The following is a 17,500-nucleotide window of genomic DNA, read 5'->3' as shown; positions in this document are numbered from 1 at the left end:
GTAACGGCGAGCGAACCGGGAAGAGCCCAGCATGAAAATCGACGGCCGCGCCTGTCGAATTGTAGTCTGTAGAAGCGTCCTCAGCGACGGACCAGGCCCAAGTCCCCTGGAAGGGGGCGCCGGAGAGGGTGAGAGCCCCGTCGGGCCCGGACCCTGTCGCACCACGAGACGCTGTCGACGAGTCAGGTTGTTTGGGAATGCAGCCCTAATCGGGTGGTAAATTCCATCCAAGGCTAAATACGGGCGAGAGACCGATAGCAAACAAGTACCGCGAGGGAAAGATGAAAAGGACTTTGAAAAGAGAGTTAAAGAGTGCTTGAAAGAGGGCGAAAAAAACTTCCAAGTCCAAATTTCGAGCAGGTGGGGTTTGTAAATTTTCATGAGGGCAGAAAAATCTTCCGACTGCAAATTCCAAGCGGGTCCCCAGGTTTTGTAATTTTCACGAGGGCAGATGACTCATGTACGTGATCCAAAACCGGTCAACTTATTTTTTTGGTTAACGCCCAAAGTTTTGAACTCAAATCGAGTTGGCTACCCCGACTCGAATCGCCTCCAAATTTTTTGCACAACCCATGTCACTGTGCTCGACTTGATTCTAAGTGCCCCGAGTCATGTACGTGGTCCAAAAGAGGTCAACCTTTTTTTTTTTGGGGGTTAATGCCCAAAGTTTTCAACTCGAACCGTGTTGGCAACCCCGACACGAATCGCCCGAATTACCCGAACCCCGACTCGAATCGCGTCGAGCCTTAATCGCCTCCAATTTTTTCACACGACTCATGTCACCGTACTCGACATGATTCTAAGTGCGCCGAGTCATGTGCGTGATCCAAAGGCGGTCAACTCTTTTTTTCGGTTAACGCCCAAAGTTTTCAACCCAAATTGTGTCGGCGACCTCGACTCGTATCGCCTCGAGCCTTAACCGCCTCCAGTTTTTTTGCAGGACTCATGTCACTGTGCTCGACTTGGTGCCCTGAGTCATGTACGTGATCCAAAAGCGGTTAACTTCTTCCTTCTTTGGTTAACACCCAAAGATTTCAACCCGAATCGTGTCAGCAACCCCAACTCAAATCACCTCGAGCCTTAATCGCCTGCAATTTTTTTGAACCACTCATGTCACCGTGCTTGACTTGATTCTATGTGCCCCAAGTCATGTACGTGATCCAAAAGTGATTAACTCTTTTTCTGGCTAACAGCCAAAGTTTTCGAATCGACTCAGCTACCCCGACTCGAATTGCCTCGAGCCTTAACCGCCTCCATTTTTTTTTTCGCTCGACTCATGTAATCGCACTCGCCTTGAACTCGAATAGAGTCAGATGCCCCGACTCGAGTCGTCTCCAAATTTTTCGCACGACTCATGTCACCGTGCTCGACTTGATTCTAAGTGCCCCGAGCCATGTACATGATCCAAAAGCGGTTAACTTTTTCTTTTTGGTTAACGCCCAAAGTTTTCAACCCGACCCGCCTCGGCAACCTCGACTTGAAGCGCCTCGAGCCTTAATGGCCTCCAATGTTTTTGCACGACTCATGCCACCGTCGACTTTTCGCTCGAATCATGTCACCCAGGGCACCTCGATGCTACGTGACCCGAGCCCTGTGCGCGATCCAAAACCGGGTAAAGTTTTTTTTTTTAACTCCCAAAATTTCATTCTTTTTTGCCTTACGAGGCCTATCATGATCTCTTTTTATAAAGAAAATTCTCAAATCAAATCGTTTCGGCTACCCTACCTCGAATCCGGCTAGCTAGGCGTAACACCTCGAGTCGGCTCGGCAATACGTGAACTGAAACTTGTGCGTGATCCAAAAGCGGGTAACTTGTTTTTTTTTTTTTTTTTTGTAATGCCCAAAATTTAGCGCTTTTCACTATACAGGGCCTCTCATGATTTTTTTTGTTTTTTTTTTTTTTTCCCCCTCGTCGATCCACTCTGGCGACCCAGTCGAGTCGCCCGAGGCTGGGGCGACGGAGATGGGTTGACCTAGTCAGGTGACCCAAGTTGGGTTGACCCAGGCGTGCGATCCTGGCTGGGGACAGCAAGTCAATTCTATAAGTTTGCTTGCCAATTTTGCTAGCCAGGTTGGCTCACCAAGTCATCTAACCATGTGGTCTTTGCCAAATCAAGAATTGACTCTTTAAGTCCACTCACAGCTCATCAAGCTGGCTCACCAAGATGACTTACCGTCTCGCCTCACCAGGTTGCCCCACCAGGTCGCCTCTTCTTTAAGACCGCTCACCATGTCGGCTCCCCAAGTCACCTCACTGAGTCGACTATTCAGGTTGCCTCACCAAGTTGACCCCTTAAGTTCGCTCACCAAGTCAGCTCACCAAGTCAAATCACCTAATCGTTTTACCACCTTGCCCCAGCAGGTGTGCTCGCCAAGTCGCCCCACCGAGTTGCTTCTCTAAGCCCACTCACCATGTCATCTCACCAAGTCGATTGTTCAAGTACGTTGCCAAGTCAACTCTTTAAGTTCGTTCATCAGTTCACCCTGCCAAGTACTCTCACCAAGTCAACTCTTTAGGTCCGTTCATCAAGTCGACCCTTTAAGTCCGTTCATCAAGTCGCCCCGCCGAGTTGCTTCTCTAAGCCCACTCACCATGTCAGCTCACCAAGTCGGTTGTTCAAGTATGTTTCCAAGTCAACTCTTTAAGTTTGCTCGCTAGGTCAGCCCGCCCAAGTCGCCTCTTTAAGTTCGTTCGCCAGGTCGGCCCGCCCAAGTCGCATCAGCGGGCTAACTCGCCGAGTCACCTCACGAAGTTGACTCTTTAAGTGCGCTCACCAAGTCAGCTCACCAAGTCAACTCACCATCTCGCCTCAATAAGTTGGCTTGCCGAGTTACCCCACCAAGTCGTCACCTCTTTAAGCCCGCTCACCGTGTCAGCTCGTCAGGTCGGCTCACCAAGTTGACTAATCAAGTAGGCCCACCAAGTCACCTCAAGGATAGCTCCTCACCATGAGTCGCCTCACCATGTTGACTCAATGAGTCGCCTCACCATGTTGACTCTTTGAGCTCGCTCACCGAGTCGCCTCACCAAGTCGACTTGAGTACATTGCCAAGTCGACTCTTTAAGTTCGCTCGCCGGGTCGACTCGCCAAGTCAGCTCACCATGTCATCTCAACGAACCAACTCGCCGAGTCGCCTCACCACGTTTGCTCTCTAATACCACTCGCCAAGTCACCCCACCAACTCACCCCATTAGGCCCACTCACCACATCGCCCCGTTAGGCCCACTCTCACCAAGTGGACTCTTTAAGTCTTCTCATAAAGTCAAGCCACCAAGTACTCTCACCAAGTCGACTCTTTAAGTCCTTTCATCGAGTCACCCCACCAAGTACTCTCACCAAGTCAACTCTTTAGGTTCGTTCATAGAGTCACCCCACCAAGTCGACCCTTCAAGTGCGTTCATCAAGTCACCCCACCAAGTCGACTCTTTAAGTTCATTCATCAAGTCACCCCGCCAGGTCAGCCCACAAATTACTCTCACCAAGTCAACTCTTTAAGTTTGTTCATCAAGTCACCCCGCCAGGTCGGCCCACCGAGTGGACTCTTTAAGTTTGTTCATGAAGTCACTCTGCCAAGTCGGCCCACTAGGTCGACTCTTTAAGTTCGTTCATCAAGTCACCCTGCCAGGTCAGCCCACCAACTACTCTCACCAAGTCAACTCTTTAAGTTTGCTCACCAAGTCACCCCGCCAGGTTAGCCCACCAAGTACTCTCACCAGGTCGACTCTTTAGGTTTGTTCATCAGGTCACCCCATTGAGTACTCTCACCAAGTCGACTCTTTAAGTTCGTTCATCAAGTCACCCCGCCAGGTCGGCCCACCAAGTACTCTCACCAAGTCAACCCTTTAAGTTCGGTCATCAACTCACCCCGCCAGGTCGGCCCACCAAGTACTCTCACAAAGTCGACTCTTTAGGTTCGTTCATCAATTCACCCCGCCAGCTCGGCCCACCAAGTTCTCTCACCAGGTCGACTCTTTAAGTTTGTTCATAAGGTCACCCCGCCAGTTCGACCCACCAAGTACTCTCACAAAGTCGACTCTCTAAGTTCGTTCATCAAGTCACCCTGCTAGGTCAGCCCACCAAGTACTCTCACCAAGTCACCCCGCTAGTTCGACCCACCAAGTCGACTCTTTAAGTTTGTTCATCAAGTCACCCGGCCAGGTCGGCCCACCAAGTACTCTCACCAAGTCGACTCTCTAAGTCCATTCATCAAGTCACCCCGCCAGGTCGGCCCACCAAGTCGAATCTTTAATTCCATTCATCAAGTCACCCCACCAAGTACTCTAACCAAGTCGATTCTTCAAGTGCGTTCATCAAGTCACCCGACCGAGTACTCTCACCAAGTCGACTGTTTAACTATGTTCATCAAGTCACCCCACCAAGCACTCTCACCACGTTAACTCTTTAAGTCCGTTCATAAAGTCACCCCACCAAGTCGACCCTTCAAGTGCATTCATCAAGTCACCCCACCAAGTACTCTCACCAATTCGACTCTTTAAGTCTTTTCATCAAGTCACCACACCAAGTACTCTTACCAAGTCAACTCTTTAGGACCGTTCATCAAGTCACCTCGCCAAGTCGACCCTTGAAGTCCGTTCATCAAGTCACCCCACCAAGTACTCCCACCAAGTCGACTCTTTAAGTCAGTTCACGAAGTCACCCAACCAGGTTGGCCCACCAAGGACTCTCACCAAGTCGACTCTCTAAGTCTGTTCATCAGGTCACCCCACCGAGTACTCTCACCACGTCAACTCTTTAGGTTCATTCATCAAGTCACCCCACAAAGTCGACCCTCTAAGTTTGTTCATCGAGTCACCCCACCAAGTCGACTCTTTAAGTCCTTTCATCAAGTCACCCCACCAAGCCGACTCTTTAAGTCCGTTCATCAAGTCACCAGAACAACTACTCTCACCAAGTCGACTCTATAAGTCCGTTCATCTAGTCGGCCCACCAAGTACTCCCACCAAGTCGACTCTTTAAGTCCGTTCATCAGTTCACCCCGCCAAGTACTCTCACCAAGTCAACTCTTTACGTCCGTTCATCAAGTCACCCCGCCAAGTCGACCCTTTAAGTCCATTCATCAAGTCGCCCCACCAAGTACTCTCACCAAGTCGACCCTTTAAGTCCTTTCATCAAGTCACCCCACCAAGTCGACTCTTGAAGTCCGTTCATCAAGTCACCAGAACAAGTAATCTAACCAAGTCGACTCTTTAAGTCCGTCCATAAAGTCACCCCACCAGGTCGTCCCACCAAGTACTCCCACGAAGCTGACTCTTTATGTTCGTTCATCAGTTCACCCCGCCAAGTACTCTCACCAAGTTGACTCTTTAAGTCTACTCATCAAGTCGAGCCACCAGGTACTCTCACCAAGTTGACTCTTTGAGTCCGTTCATCAAGTTGCCCCACCAAGTACTCTAACCAAGTCGATTCTTCAAGTGCGTTCATCAAGTCGCCCCACCAAGTACTCTCACCAAGTTGACTCTTTAAGTCCTTTCATCGAGTCACCCCACCAAGTACTCTCACCAAGTCAACTCTTTAGGTCCATTCATAGAGTCACCCCACCAAGTCGACCCTTCAAGTGCGTTCATCAAGTCACCCCACCAGGTCGGCCCACCAAGTTGAATCTCTAAGTCCATTCATCAAGTCTCTGTCCTGATCTGGCTGAGCCATTTTGGCCGAGCCATGCTGGCCAAGCCGATCTGGGTGAGCCATTCTGGCTGACCCGATCTGGCCAAGCCATTCTGGGCAAGCCATGTTGGCCGAGCCGATCTGGGCGAGCCATTCTGGCCGAGCTGATTTGGGCGACCCGTTCTGGCCGAGCCGATCTGGGCGACCCGTTTTGGCCGAGCCATGCTGGCCGAGCCATTCTGGCCGGGCCATGCTGGCCGAGCCGATCTGGGCGAGCCATTCTGGCCGAGCCATGCTGGCCGAGCCGATCTGGGCGAGCCAATCTGGGCGAGCCGTTCTGGCCGAGCCATGCTGGCCGAGCCGTTCTGGCTGAGCCATGCTGGCCGAGCCGTTCTGGCCGAGCCATGCTGGCTGAGCCGATCTGGGCGAGCCGTTCTGGCCGAGCCGATCTGGCCAAGCTCCAAAAATAGTGTCGTGGATGGCTGTTTGGTCGCCTCAGTGCCAACTCTATCGGCACAACATTGGGAATGGTTCGACAGTAGTTGTCGTTCCAATGTGTCATCGGGATGTCTTGGAACACGGCCTTTCAAGGGCGAGCTCGCGTCTAGCACTTGGATTGTGCATCGTCACAAGTGAATGGGGAGATCTCTTTGTGAACGACGACATGGCGATTGCAAGAGAAAATTGACTTAGTAGTCAGAGCATTGGCCTTGAGCCATTGTGACGGCCTTGCAATTTCTCTATAATTGCAACCTATGTTTGCGCAGTAGCAGAGTTTGCATGTAAGATTGGGCTTTGTTCTTGACGGTTCCAAGTACTCTCACCGAGTCACCAAGTCACCATGCTGGCTGACCCGATCTGGGCGAGCCATGCTAGTTGAGCCGATCTGGGCGAGCCATGCTGGCTGACCCGATCTGGGCAAGCCATTCTTGCCGACCCGATCTGGACGAGCTCCAAAAACGGTGTCGTGGATGGCTGTTTGGTCACATTTTTCATTGAATTGGATTTTTAAGGGAGTTGTCCGTGCTATCGCAGATTTCTAATGCAGAGCGAGCCTCGCACTAATAGCTTATATAGGAGAGGTTGTTTCTGCGAGCCTCTCCCATGCCCCATTCATTGATTCAACATTGGTGTCTAGGCGGATCGGATTGTTGGGTTTTCAAACGGTGTATGCTGATGTTGAATCAATGAAAGGGGCATGAAGCGATCTCAGTGCTTTTCCTCGGCTCTCCTTTAGATCATGTTTTCCGATGACTCAATTTTGGAAAAGGTGAGGCAGCGGTTGCCGATCCATGGCGTGTGTTTTTGGTGATTTTAAAACTTGATCTAAACGTGAGCCCTTGTCTAGCACTCCGACGTTGCTTGGTATAATGGCAATTTTCTATGGGTGCTCGGTGCTCTAGCAATTTTTCATGGTGTACTTATCGCGGCTACATGGGAGCTTTAATATCGAAAGCTCTTGGCGAAAAATGGTGGCCGAGCCATGCTGGCCGACCTGATCTGGCTTAGCCATTTTCGTCGACCCGATCTGGCTCTTCTTTCTCACTCCATCGGCACAAATTCGGGAGTTGTTCGACAGTGGTTGTCATTCCAATGTGTCATTGCAGTGATCTAGAGAGCGATGCTAAGGGCGGGAGCTTGCGTCTAGCATTTGGGGATGTTTGTGCAAGCGAGCAGGGGAGCTTCTCTTATCGGAACCTCTCCGTGGCCTTTGAATATAGACCCAGTGCCAACAATATCGATGGATACGAGCCTTGGATTCTAAAATTGTTCAGCTAACATTGGTTTTTGTGAGAGATGGTTACGAAAGCACTTCCTGATCGATACGCGGGAGTTCCCTAAGATCGCCTCTGTGCCAACTCGATCGGCACAACATTGGGAATGGTTCAACAGCGGTTATCATTCCAATGTGTCATCGGGATGTCTTGGAACGTGGCCTTTCAAGGGCGAGCTCGCATCTAGCACTTGGATTGTGCATCGTCACAAGTGATTGGGGAGATCTCTCTATGAATGGCGGCATGGCGATTGCAAGAGAAAATTGACTTAGTAGTCGGAGCATTGGCCTCGGGCCATTGTGACAGCCTTGCAATTTCTCCATAATTGCAACCTATGTTTGCGCAGTAGCAGAGTTTGCACGTTAGATTGGCCTTTGTTCTTGACAGTTCGAAGTACTCTCACCAAGTCAGCAAGTCACCATGCTGGCTGAGCCGATCTCGGTGAGCCATGCTGGCCGAGCCGATCTGGGCGAGCCATTCTGGCCGAGCCGATCTGGGCGAGCTCCAAAAACGGTGTCGTGGATGGCTGTTTGGTCACATTTTTCATTGAATTGGATTTTCAAGGGAGTTGTCCGCGCTATCGCAGATTTCTAATGCAGAGCGAGCCTCGCACTAATAGCTTATATAGGAGAGGTTGTTGCCGCGAGCCTCTCCCATGCCCCTTTCATTGATTCAACATTGGTGTCTAGGCAGATCGGATTGTTGGGTTTTCAAACGGTGTATGTTGATGTTGAATGAATGAAAGGGGCATGAAGCGATCTCAGTGCTTTTCCTCGGCTCTCCTTTAGATCATGTTTTCCGATGACTCAGTTTTGGAAAAGGTGAGGCAGCGGTTGCCGATCCATGGCGTGTGTTTTTGGTTGTTTTAAAACTTGATCTAAACGTGAGCCCTTTTCTAGCACTCTGGCGTTGCTTGGTATAATGGCAATTTGCTATGGGTGCTCGGCGCTCTAGCAATTTGTCATGGTGTACTTATCACGGCTACATGGGAGCTTTAATATCGAAAGCTCTCGGCGAAAAATGGTGGCCGAGCCATGCTGGCCGACCCGATCTGGCTCTCATTTCTCACTCCATCGGCACAAATTCGGGAGTTGTTCGACAGTGGTTGTCGTTCCAATGTGTCATTGCGGTGATCTGGAGAGCGATGCTAAGTGTGGGAGCTTGCATCTAGCATTTGGGGATGTTTGTGCAAGTGAGCAGGGGAGCTTCTCTTATCGGAACCTCTCTGTGGCCTTTGAATATAGACCCAGTGCCGACGATATCGATGGATACGAGCCTTGGATTATAAAATTGTTCAGCTAACATTGGTTTTTGTGAGAGATGGGTACGAAAGCACTTCCCGATCGATACGCGAGAGTTCCCTAAGATCGCCTCTGTGCCAACTCAATTGGCACAACATTGGGAATGGTTCGACAGTGGTTGTCGTTCCAATGTGTCATTGGGATGTCTTGGAATGTGGCCTTTCAAGGGCGAGCTCGCATCTAGCACTTGGATTGTGCGTCGTCACAAGTGAATGGGGAGATCTCTCTGTGAACGGCGGCATGGCGATTGCAAGAGAAAATTGACTTAGTAGTCAGAGCATTGGCCTTGGGCCATTGTGACGGCCTTGCAATTTCTCTATAATTGCAAGCTATGTTTGTGCAGTAGCAGAGTTTGCATGTTAGATTGGCCTTTGTTCTTGACAGTTCGAAGTACGTACTCTCACCGAGTCAGCAAGTCACCATGCTGGCCGAGCCGATCTGGGCGAGCTCCAAAAACGGTGTCGTGGATGGCTGTTTGGTCACATTTTTCATTAAATTAAATTTTTAAGGGAGTTGTCCGCGCTATCGCAGATTTCTAATGCAGAGCGAGCCTCGCACTAATAGCTTATATAGGAGAGGTTGTTGCCGCGAGCCTCTCCCATGCCCCTTTCATTGATTCAACATTGGTGTCTAGGCGGATTGGATTGTTGGGTTTTCAAATAGTGTATGCTGATGTTGAATCAATGAAAGGGGCATGAAGCGATCTCAGTGCTTTTCCTCGGCTCTCCTTTAGATCATGTTTTCCGATAACTCAATTTTGGAAAAGGTGAGGCAGCAGTTGCCAATCCATGGCATGTCTTTTTGGTGATTTTAAAACTTGATCTAAACGTGAGCCCTTGTCTAGCACTCCGGCGTTGCTTGGTATAATGGAAAGTTGCTATGGGTGCTCGGCGCTCTAGCAATTTTGTCATGGTGTACTTATCACTGCTACATGGGAGTTTTAATATCGAAAGCTCTCGGCGAAAAATGGTGGCCGAGCCATGCTGGCCGACCCAATCTGGCTCTTCTTTCTCACTCCATCGGCACAAATTTGGGAGTTGTTCGACAGCGGTTGTCGTTCCAATGTTTCATTGCAGTGATCTGGAGAGCGATGCTAAGGGCGGGAGCTTGCGTCTAGCATTTGGGGATGTTTGTGCAAGCGAGCAGGGGAGCTTCTCTTATTGGAACCTCTCTGTGGCCTTTGAATATAGACCCAGTGCCGACGATATCGATGGATACGAGCCTTGGATTCTAAAATTGTTCAGCTAACATTGGTTTTTGTGAGAGATGGGTACAAAAGCACTTCCCGATCGATTCGTGGGAGCTCCCTAAGATCGCCTCTGTGCCAACTCAATTGGCACAACATTGGGAATGGTTCGACAGTGGTTTTCGTTCTAATGTGTCATCGGGATGTCTTGGAACGCTGCCTTTCAAGGGCGAGATCGCTTAGCACTTGGATTGTGCGTCGTCACAAGTGAATGGGGAGATCTCTCTATGAACGGTGGCATGGTGATTGCAAGAGAAAATTGACTTAGTAGTCGGAGCATTGGCCTCGGGCCATTGTGATGGCCTTGCAATTTCTCTATAATTGCAACCTATGTTTGCGCAGTAGTAGAGTTTGCATGTAAGATTGGCCTTTGTTCTTGACAGTTCTAGGAGATGACCTTCGGAACTTTTGGATTGGGCCCCTTCAAGGTGAAATTCATCCAGTTGATCGGATGAGCTCGATGACCATTTCACTCCCTTGGCTCCATGAATTCAAATCCCATCCAGCTGCTGTGAAGCCATCCCGATTTTGCTATGCGAGGGCTCTCTCCCCAGAGTTGTTCTCTTTGCAACAACTTCTTTGGCAAAAAAATTTTGGAATGGTTCGGCAGCGCTTGTCGTTCCAATGGTGCCGTTGTGGTGGTTTCCTGGGCAGCGATCTGAAGGGCGACCCATCATCTAGCAGTTGGGCTGCGCATCACGGGTGACAAGGGAGCCTTTGTAATCGGAAGCTCCCCGTGACCATTCAATGAGAAGAGCCATTGCTTGTGTGAGCAAGGACGAATGCAGCCTCGGATTCCAAAGGAAATCAATGACATCAGATCTATATATAAGAGCGGAATGAAGCAGCAGCCCATTTTCCATGCGCGACTCCCCAAAGTTGCTCATCTTTCTCACTCCATTGACACAAATTTGGGAGTTGTTCGACAGCGGTTGTCGTTCCAATGTGTCATTGCAGTGATCTGGAGAGCGATGCTAAGGGCGAGAGCTTGTGTCTAGCATTTGGGATGTTTGTGCGAGCGAGCAGGGGAGCTTCTCTTATGGGAACCTCTCCATGGCCTTTGAATATATAGACCCAGTGCCGACGATATCGATGGATACAAGCCTTGGATTCTAAATTTGTTCATAGCTAAGATTGGTTTTTGTGAGAGATGGGTACGAAAGCACATCCTGATTGCTACGCGGGAGCTCCCTAAGGTCGCCTCTATGCCAACTCGATCGGCACAACATTGGGAATGGTTTGACAGCGGTTGTCATTCCAATGTGTCATCGGGGGATGTCTCAGAAAGTGGCCTAGCCTTTCAAGGGCGAGCTCGCATCTATCACTTGGATTGTGCGTCGCGTCGCAAGTGAATGGGGAGATCTCTCTGTGAACGGCGGAATGGTGATTGCAAGAGAAAATTGACTTAGTCAGAGCATTGGCCTTGGGCCACTGTGATGGCCTGGCAATTTCTCTTTAATTGCAACCTATGTTTGCGCAGTAGCAGAGTTTGCAAGTAAGACAGTCCTTGTTCTTGAGAGTTCCAGGAGATGACCTCCGAAACTTTTGGATTGGGCTCCTTCAAGGTGAAATTCATCCAGTTGATCGGATGAGCTCGATGACCATTTCAGTCCCTTGGCTCCATGAATTCACATCTCCTAACCGATGACAATCTTTTGCTCCTTAGACGACCTCATAATAAATTGGGTCGTGGATGGCTGTTTGGTCAGAATTTTCAACAATTTGGATTTTTATGGTAGATGTTGGCATGTTCGCTAATTTCTAATGCAAAGCAAGCCTCGCACTAATAGCTTATATAGGAGAGGTTGTTGCCGCAAACCTCTCCCGTGCCCCTCTCATTGATTCAACGGCGGTGTCAAGGTAGATGGAAATGTCGGATTTTGAAATGGTGGACGCCGACGTTGAATCAATTGGAGGGGCATGAAGCCCACCCTCGAGGTGCTATTCCTCGACTCTCCATTAGATCATGTTTTCTTGTCACTCAACTGATGCAATTTTGGAAAGCAGTTGGGTTGCGCGTCACGAGTGACAAGGGAGCCTTTATGATCGGAAGCTCCCCGTGGCCATTCGATGAGAAGAGCCATTGCTTGTGTGAGCAAGGATGAATGCAGGCTCGGATTCCAAACGAAATCAACGACATCGGATCTATAGATAAGAGCGGAATGAAGTAGCAGCCCGTTTGCGATGCGCAGCTCCCCAAAGTTGCTATTCTTTCTCACTCCATCAGGGCACAAATGCGGGAGTTGTTTGACAGCGGTCGTCGTTCCAATGGTGTCATTGCGACGAAATTTGTTCACAGCTAAGATTAGTTTTTGTGAGAGATGGGTATGAAAGCACATCCTGATTGCTACGCGGGAGCTCCCTAAGGTCACCTCTGTGCCAACTCGATCGGCACAACATTGGGAATGGTTCGACAGCGGTTGTCATTCCAATGTGTCATTAGGGGATGTCTTGGAAAGTGGTCTTTCTTTCAAGGGCGAGCTCGCATCTAGCACTTGGGTTGTGCATCGCGTCACAAGTGAATGGGGGATGTCTTGGAAAGTGGTCTTTCTTTCAAGGGCGAGCTCGCGTCTAGCACTTGGATTGTGCATCGCGTCACAAGTGAATGGGGAGATCTCTCTGTGAACAGCGGCATGGTGATTGCAAGAGAAAATTGACTTAGTTGGAGCCATTGGCCTTGGGCCATTGTGACAGCCTCGCAATTTCTCTTTAATTGCAACCTATGTTTGCGCAGTAGCAGAGTTTGCATGTAAGATGGGCCTTGTTCTCGAGAGTTCCAGGAGATGACCTCTGAAACTTTTGGATTGGGCCCCTTCAAGGTGAAATTCATCCAGTTGATCGGATGAGCTCGATGACCATTTCAGTCCCTCGGCTCCATGAACTCACATCTTGTAACCGATGACAATCTCTTGCTCCTCTGCCGACCTCATAAAGAATTGGGTCGTGAATGGCTGTTTGGTAGGAATTTTAAAGGATTTGGATTTTTAAGGCGGATGTCGGTGTGTTCACTAATTTCTAATGCAGAGCGAGCCTTGCACTAATAGCTTATATAGGAGAGGTGGTTGTCGCAAGCCTCTCCCGTGCCCCTCTCATTGATTCAACGTCGGTGTCAAGGCGGATGGATATGTCAAATTTTGAAACGGTGGACGCCGACGTTGAATCAATTAGAGGGGCATGAAGCCCACCCTGGATGTGCTATTCCTCGACTCTCCTTTAGATCATGTTTTCTTCTCACTTAGCTGGCGCAATTTTGGAAAAAGGTTTGGTAGCAGTTGCCATCCCTCACCGCGTCTACTTGGTGATTTTAAAACTTGATCTAAAATGGGAGCCCTCGCCTAGCACCTCCGTTCGGTGTTGCTCGGGTATTGCATAAAATTATGCCAACGGCGCGAATCCCCCAACAAATTCCTACGCTTGGACCCTCTCTTAGATCACCTTCTTCGATCACTCGACCGATGCAACTACGGAAGAGACTTGGCAGCGGTTGCCATTCTACAGCACGTCTATTCAGCGATTTCAAAGTTGATCTAATGGCAAGCCCTTGTCTCTAGCCATGAGGTGGGTGCTTAGCACTCTAGAAAAATTTTTTGCGTGCCTATCGCGGCGACAACGGGAGAGGTGGTTGCCGCGAGCCTCTCCTGTGCTCCCCTCATTGATTCAATGCCGCTGTCAGGCCGGATGGATATGTCAGATTTTGAAATGGTGGACGCCGACATTGAATCAATTAGAGGGGCATGAAGCCCACCCTCAAGGGTGCTATTCCTGGACTCTCCTTTAGATCATGTTTTCTTGTCACTCAGCTGGCGCAATTTCGGAAAAAGGTTTGGCAGCGGTTGCCAGCCCTCACCGCGTCTACTTGGTGATTTTAAAACTCGATCTAAAACAGGAGCCCTCATCTAGCACCTACATCTGGTGTTGCTCGGGTATTGCATAAATTTATGCCATCAGCACGAATCCTCCAATGAATGCCTACACTCTTGGACCCTCTCTTAGATCACCTTCTTCGATCATTCGACCGACGCAACTACGGAAGAGACTTGGCAGCGGTTGCCATTCTACAGCGCGTCTGTTCAGCAATTTTGAAGTTGATCTAATGGCAAGCCCTTGTCTCTAGCCATGAGGTGGGTGCTTGGCGCTCTAGCAAAATTTTTTGTGTGCCTATCGCGGCTACAACGGGAGAGGTGGTTGCCGCGAGCCTCTCCCGTGCCCCCCTCATTGATTCAACGCCGCTGTCAGGGCGGATGGATATGTCAGATTTTGAAATGGTGGACCCCGACGTTGAATCAATTAGAGGGGCATGAAGCCCACCCTCGAGGGTGCTATTCCTGGACTCTCCTTCAGATCATGTTTTCTTGTCACTCAGCTGGCGCAATTTCGGAAAAAGGTTTGGCAGCGGTTGCCAGCCCTCACCGCATCTACTTGGTGATTTTAAAACTCGATCTAAAACGGGAGCCCTCGTCTAGCACCTCCGTCCGGTGTTGCTCGGGTATTGCATAAATTTATGCCATCGACGCGAATCTCCCAACGAATGCCTACACTTGGACCCTCTCTTAGATGACCTTCTTCGATCACTCGACCGATGCAACTACGGAAGAGACTTGGCAGCGGTTGCCATTCTACAGCGCATCTGTTTAGTGATTTCGAAGTTGATCTAATGGCAAGCCCTTGTCTCTAGCCATGAGGTGGGTGCTTGGCTCTCTAGCAAAATTTTTTGCATGCCTATCATGGCTACAACAAGAGAGGTGGTTGCCGCGAGCCTCTCCCGTGCCCCCCTCATTGATTCAATGCCGCTGTCAGGGCGGATGGATATGTCAGATTTTGAAACGGTGGACGCCGACGTTGAATCAATTAGAGGGGCATGAAGCCCATCCTCGAGGGTGCTATTCCCTGACTCTCCTTTAGATCATGTTTTCTTATCACTCAGCTGGCGCAATTTCGGAAAAAGGTTTGGCAGTGGTTGCCAGCCCTCACCGCGTCTACTTGGTGATTTTAAAACTCGATCTAAAATGGGAGCCCTCGTCTAGCACCTCCGTCCGGTGTTGCTCGGGTATTGCATAATTTTTTGCTATTGGCGCGAATCTCCCAACGAATCCCTAGCCTTGGACTCTCTCTTAGATCACCTTCTTCTATCACTCGACCGACGCAATTACAGAAGAGGCTTGGCAGCAGTTGCCATTCCACAGCACGTCTGTTCAGCGATTTTGAAGTTGATCTACTAATGGCGAGCCCTTGTCTAGCCATGAGGTGGGTGCTTGGGGCTCTAGCAATTTTTTGTGTGCCTATCGCGGCTTACAATGGGAGCTTTGATAACAAAAGTTCTCGGCGACCCTCCCCAATAGAAATCAGTGCTGGTGTTCACGAAAGACACGTTATTCAGATTTTTGGAATATTGGCACCAGCATCGTTTCTATTGGGAGGGCCGTGAAGCCATCCCGATTTTTCTATGCGAGGGCTCTCTCCCCAGAGTCATTCTCTACGCAACAACTTCTTTGGGACAAAATTTTCAGAACGGTTCGGCAGCGTTTGTCATTCCAATGGTGCCGTTATGGTGGTTGCCTGGACAGCGATCTGAAGGGCGACCCGTCGTCTAGCAGTTGGCCTGCGCATCACGAGTGACAAGGGAGCCTTTGTTATCGGAAGCTCCTCGTGGCCATTCGATTAGAAGAGCCATTGCTTGTTTGAGCAAGGACGAATGCAGCCTCTGATTCCAAATGAAATCAACGATTTCGGATCTATATAAGAGTAGAATGAAGCAGCAGCACAGCCCGTTTGCTATGTGCGGCTCCCCAAAGTTGCTCTTCTTTCTCACTCCATTGCCACAATTTCGGGAGTTGTTCGACAGTGGTTTTTGTTCCAATGTGTCATTGCGGTGATCTGGAGAGCGATGCTAAGGACGGGAGCTTGTGTCTAGAATTTGGGATATGTTTGTGTGAGCGAGCAGGGGAGCTTCTCTTATCGGAACCTCTCCGTGGCCTTTGAATATATAGACCCAGTGCCGACGATATCGATGGATGCGAGCCCTTGGATTCCAAATTTTTCCACAGCTAACATTAGTTTTTGTGAGAGATGGGCATGAAAGCACATCCCAATTGCTACGCGAGAGCTCCCTAAGGTCACCTCTGTGCCAACTTGATTGGCACAACATTGGGAGTGGTTCGACAGTGGTTGACGTTCCAATGTGTCATCGGGGGATGTCTTGGAAAGTGGTCTTTCTTTCAAGGGCAGTCTCGCATCTAGCCCTTGGATTGTGCGTCGCGTCACAAGTGAATGGAGAGATCTCTCTATGAATGGCGGCATGGTGATTGCAAGAGAAAATTGACTTAGTCGAAGCATTGGCCTCAGGCCATTGTGACGGCCTTGCAATTTCTCTTTAATTGCAACCTATGTTTGCGCAGTAGCAGAGTTTGCATGTAAGATGGGCCTTGTTCTTGAGAGTTCTAGGAGATGACCTCCGGAACTTTTGGATTGGGCCCCTTCAAGGTGAAATTCATCCAGCTGATCGGATGAAGCTTGATGTGCTTGTATCTATTCCGAGATGGTAATGATGGTCATTAATCTGTGGCGGTGAGTATTATCCCATTCGGTAATCGCAATGGCAGAGCTGGTGGGAAGTACTTGTCACTTTGTTTTGATGGATATACCCTATATGTAGGTGTCTGCACGGCTTGCAACACACTGTACATTTGGTGTTCGATTCTAAGATGTGCTTGTTGCTAAGTGTGTATGGAGTTGTATCTTTTAGCCAAGGGCTCCGTCTCATTGGCACGTTCTATCATTGCATTTTTATCCTGCCCAGATGGCAAGAAGGAAAGAGATGGTTGCACGGGTGCATTGCTCGACGTCCCTAATTTCATCAAGGGTCCACTCTCCACCCTAAGTTTTTTGCCGATCGGTAGAGCCTTGGGATTGAGAGGGGGGCCGGCGAAAGGTTTGGTTGCCGCATAATTTATTCGCTAGTGCGTTCTCGGTGCGTGCTCGCCTCTTCACTGTCTCATCCCACATAAGTGCATGGCACTGTCGTGACAGCCTTTGTGGTCCAGGCCAGTAGAAGCGTAGAGTATTACCGATAATTTTTGTTTGGATGCGGAAACTCTCCATGCCCTGTCCTGCCCTGTGCGATCCGAACGGCTGCTGCTCGTGGGTTCTGCGGGAGATACTCTTCTTCAGCTCCCCCCTAAAGAGAGCGTTCGGTGTTTGCATTGTGTGAACAAAAAGCCCAAGGTGTTTCATCTCTCCCTTCAGATGCAAAATTTTGGGAGGGCTTGTTGAAGTATGGCCGTTTGTACGGGGTGCACCAAAAAGCGTGTAGGGGGCATATGCCTGGGAAATGGATGTCTCTGAGTGTCCTTACTCGGTCGCGTGCGCGGTGTACATCTTTGCATTACGACCCTGCTACGAGCATTTGTGATTCGAGCATTTTGGGGGAACGAGTTTTGTACGAGATGTACTTCTCAGGCTCCTGCAAACCAGAGCGCTCATCTTTGCAATGCTCCGACAAGTGCAGGCCCAACGTGTCTGTCTAGGGGAAGAAATCGCACGAATGCTTTTTGC

The sequence above is a fragment of the Cupressus sempervirens genome, chromosome 2 (assembly GCF_028749045.1).
Source record: "Cupressus sempervirens isolate cs-2001-9-10 chromosome 2, ASM2874904v1, whole genome shotgun sequence".
Classification (NCBI taxonomy): domain Eukaryota; kingdom Viridiplantae; phylum Streptophyta; class Pinopsida; order Cupressales; family Cupressaceae; genus Cupressus; species Cupressus sempervirens.
The sequence above is the reverse complement of the archived record's forward strand: the minus strand, read 5'-3'. Positions refer to the sequence as shown.